At 35.1% G+C, this 4,814-nt stretch overlaps 1 long non-coding RNA gene across 1 annotated transcript; it reads right to left on the reverse strand.

Annotated features, from left to right (window-relative positions):
- Positions 1 to 497: 497 nt before the first annotated feature.
- On the reverse strand, positions 498 to 4,492 carry LOC128994080 (uncharacterized). The gene is made up of 3 exons (XR_008490868.1): positions 4,290 to 4,492; positions 2,965 to 3,117; positions 498 to 661 (listed from the first exon to the last, which is right to left on the reverse strand). It is a non-coding gene; the product is annotated as an uncharacterized LOC128994080 (long non-coding RNA).
- Positions 4,493 to 4,814: the final 322 nt, after the last annotated feature.

A 4,814-nucleotide genomic window follows, 5' to 3' on the forward strand; every position in this document is an offset into this window, starting at 1 on the left:
TATAGATATACATACATTATCCCATACGTTTTACATGTATTACCCATAAATAGATAAATCTACAATATCTGTAAGCACAACTTTGTAAATAATATGTATTACAGACTGTTAGTTAAGGCAACACTTAGTTCATACGCTTTGTAATATGAGTAAACAGAAAGTATAGACAACAGAAAGCATCCTAGACTGTGGGATATATAATCCTTGTATTGTATATATAAATTTGCTGCAACTCAAATATTGAATGGTAGCCTAACTACCAAGTAGTATAAAATAACAACTGCTTCATCTATGGCGTGAATAATAAAACACTATTGTAAAAAAATTAAAGTTTTTTTTTTAAATTCACAAACAAAATTTGAAGTAACTACATAGTTAAAGCTAGATTTTTATTAATGTGTTTGTTAAAAATACTTAAATGTAGACTTTCATAGAATGAAAAAAAAATTACAGACACTAAAGGAGAAGACTTAGATAACAACAAAAGTAATACAGTAGATAAATAAAGATTTATTATAAAAATTAATCATTTACACAGACTACAATAATCTCCTCTTGTTTTTATTTGCCATTCTTGTTCCAGCTTGTGTAAACCACTCTCTTACTCTTCCTTCATAAACTTTGTTAGAAAAGGTGTTTGGACATGATGCAGCTAGTAAACCTGAAAAAGGTTTGCTGTTTATAATAAGCAATTCCTTTATCTTAAAAACATTTGGTACTTTGGTATTATCTGGAGGCCACCCTTATGCAGCACACTTTGGCGGTTATGTTAGGTTGGGTTATCATAAATATGTTTGTAGGACTTTCTTTGTTTCACTATGAATCGAACCATACCAGATGAGTCATACTTTCGCCTGCTAAATCCCCTCTAAGTAGGCCAAGGTCAGGTTGTTGAACAGAGCGTGCGCATCACCTGTCACCGCCTGTATCTCTGGAATCGTTACTCATCTGGAATCAACTGATTCATAACAAAACGAGGAAATTCCTAAAAACATATTTATGACAACCCAACCTAACATAACCGCCGCAGCGCACTATATACCTACTTGGTGGAGTACGTGTAGCAGCTAGGGGCGACAATGCATTCAGTTAATCCTCGCCGACATCGCTGCCTTTTGGGAGACAGAACTCTAAGGCTGCTAATCGTAATGATGTCAAATTTGGACAGTATGTCAATTAAAGTATGTTCTTTCCAATTGTGTAGTTATTTTTGGCCTCCGGTAAAAGATCCCTCTAAAAATAAGTGGTTTACTGATAATACCAAAGCACCAAACATTTAGCTATACTGTACTCAGCCTATCTAAACAAATTATTATATTTATACAGTTTACAATGAAACAAAGTAAGAGTGTTTTGCAGAATCTGTCAGGCATTAGGGCCTAATTTCAATGGCATCGTGATCGGAAGATGCATCTGCAGGAATTGTGCGATTAAAAATTCATGGTATTTCCACAACGCAGGAGTTGTTCACACAAATTGTTAAAAACAAGTTTTTAGACCTACCTACCAACAAAAGTAACAATCTCAAGTGTAAACACGGCTTTATACACGCTAAAGCCTCATTTGACAATTTCATAACAATGACTTGAGTGACTTGCTAACCGAGTCGATACTGGCAACGTATTTTCTTCAATGATATATTTGACTCAGGCAAAACGCACACAGAAAATCTTAATCTGAATCGGCTTGCAATCAGAAGTTTCAATGTAATAAACTCATATAGGCCTGGATTTTTTTTTGTGAAAATTTGGTTATGCTCATCTTTATGCTAGAGATCCGGGCGTTATTTAACATAACAGGATGAATAACAGTGTTGTGGCCACGGCAACGTTATCGCGGCAACACGTTACGGAGAACTCCCTGTTATTATAATAACGTATCTATCTATACACAATGTTGCAGGAAAGCCGCGCGGACAACGAAAACGAAAACATGCATTGCCATTAGTGCCGTTGCCGCAACGCTACCAGATCAACGATAAATTCTGAAATGAACTAGAATTAGAATAACGCATCCTGTCTGGACAACGCGGCAACACCCAACTCGGCCAACTCCCGACTACAACTGAAAACTGAACTGATCAACCGACAACGATAACTGAACGCCGCAACACCGACCGGCGGACAACGGATTATAGCGGCAACGAGTTGGCAATCGTTATTGAAATAACAGGTTGCCGCAACACGTTATTGGGCAGCTGCGTTATTGTTAAAACCGTTGCTGGAAAACAACGATAATTCCCATCTCTACTTTATGCCCAATGGTCTTGAGATACATTGGGAAAAGTAGTAACATAGCCTAAATATCATTGCATATTGTAAAAGACAACGCCAGGGGCAATAGATTAACATATTTACAGAGTCGCAGAAGTATAAGACACGGACTTATCGTGTATGTTTGAAAAAAATACATGGCAACTGAAGCTTGTCATATTCTGTCATAGCCCCTCCATACGAGTTGTCGTGGCATCCCCTTTACAGAAAGATTTGTTTTACATAATTTCTTTACCTATTTAATTGGCTCGTTTTTATGTTTGATTGACGATTAAGTCTCTTGAAAGTGCGTTATGATACAAGATTGATACAGACAATGCATGCATGCAATCGAGTACCGGTACAACATATAACAATCGCGATTCTTAGCCTATATAAAATTATTTTGACCGATCCTGGCCTTGTAGGATCGACTGTAAGTGGTAGACCTACTTTATTACTAGTGATTGTGATAAAGAAGGATTTTCATTTCATTTAGTTAGGTGATGCGATTTCAGTATGCCAATGGGTTAGAGTGTCTGTTTAAAGGGTGACTGTTAATCGAGGTTCTACTGTAGTGCTATTTTGGATGGAAACTTAACTTAAGTTTCAAACTTCAAAAGTCTATCAAATATAATAATCCAGTGATCATCTCAGAAAATCATAATGTTAACAAGTTTTAAATTAGGTATGGTAATGTAAACAGACTTACTTTCCAAAACCTTGAAAATTGAAAGGTTGTTCAACGCTCTCTCCCCTTTCATTCCTTCACAACTGAAATTGACAGCAACATGATGATCAGCCTCACCAACGTTCTTCTTGCTGAATATTCAACGGAACGTCCGTCTCTTGTAAAGAACTCAATCTGAAAAAGTGAGTTAGGCCTACTGACATAAATGAAATCTCCAATAACCAGCTTATCATTAGTCCTACTATGAACCTAGTAAAAATATAACTTAGATGGAAATTATAAAAAAAATCCAGAAAAAGTATTTCTAGAGGGAATAAACAAAATCTTCCCAATTTAGGCCTACAATTATTTTTTATATAATGCTTACTCAATGTTCCTATAACTAAGGGTCAAGCCAAACATGCAAAGGAAAGAATCTTAAGAATCTAGGCTACTTAATGAGAGAACTTGACAAGACAACAAGAACAACAACTAAAATCTGAGCAATGTTGACTGACAATGATAAATCTTTGATATAATTAACATTGAATAAAAATGTGTAGCCAACAAAGATAACAAAAATAATAACAACAAACAACAACAGCATCTAATACAATAGCAACAATAATATTGATTGATCGAGGATCGGTTAAGAGAGATTCATTAAACCGCTAACTTACAGGTTCGCGCATTATTTCATCGGCCTATCATGCTAGTCAGTTTAACAAACTATGCAGACTGTAGATTACGAGTCTAAGGTCATAACTCAATACAAAAAATAAAATAACGTACTACTAAGTTATAGCCTACCTAGGACTAAAAGTTTCAGAGGTTCAATTGAATTTCATTTAGGCCTAAGGCCTTTGTAAAGCATGCTTTTCTATAGCTCTTTTAGTCTAACATTACAGTGGGCCTACCTACCTAATACAATAAACAATTCCCTAATAAACTATAAATTTTAACTCCACATAATTATGGCTGATGTCAATGTTTCTCTTAAAAACACATAAGTTAAATGGTGAACAGAATGTGAACAATCAGCAAAACTTTGACCCCTAATCGCAGCCTTCTTCTTTATACTGTCAATCCTATCTTGCCTAGATGATGATTAATAACCTCATGTTACTTTATAGACAATGTCCCAAGACACGATGACTTAGAAATGAATAAAGAAAAAAAACACTATTACTGACTGAACTCACTAGGTCAATACAATTGGAAATTGGTTCTAGGTTATTAAAATCACTAAGTATCCTATTAATAATCATCAAGGATCTACCGGAAAAGGGGTTAAGTTACTCAAATACTTACCCCAATACCCAAATCATATTAATTTAATTTGTTAAAATAATAATCCAGACACTTACCTTGAAGTAATAACGAAGTTCAATTATTTTGCAGAATCAACACAAAAACTTAACCTACAAAATATTACTTTAGTAGCCTACCCAAACTTTGGGTCTGAATTGAGAATAAATTCTATTAATTTACTATACCACTTAGCAAATTATAACCCTTCAAAAACTAGACAAGTAAACTTAAGTGAAAAACAGTGAGTGATCCAACAACAACATTATTCATAATAACAACACGGGCGGAACACGAACACACATTTTGAATTTTACTGAACTGAACTAGAGAACTTGAACTCCAGCAGACAGCGAGCGAAGCAACGCTAGAGCACAGGATGACGGGAATGAAAAAGAGAGAGTGAGTGAGTGAGTGAGAGGGAGGGGAAGAGATTTTTATGTCTAGCTAGACCGGTGTGCAAAATCGCGGCGATTGTATAGAACTAGTTATTTTATGGTTTAACCTAAATACATTAATAATTTATTTATCCGTGTATTACTTTATTAAACATTTTGTGTTTTTTTTTCAAACGTCGATCTGTA

Source organism: Macrosteles quadrilineatus, unplaced genomic scaffold (genome assembly GCF_028750875.1).
Source record: "Macrosteles quadrilineatus isolate MER2022 unplaced genomic scaffold, UCM_ALF_1.0 Scaffold_1__1_contigs__length_201487025, whole genome shotgun sequence".
In the NCBI taxonomy this organism is placed as follows: domain Eukaryota; kingdom Metazoa; phylum Arthropoda; class Insecta; order Hemiptera; family Cicadellidae; genus Macrosteles; species Macrosteles quadrilineatus.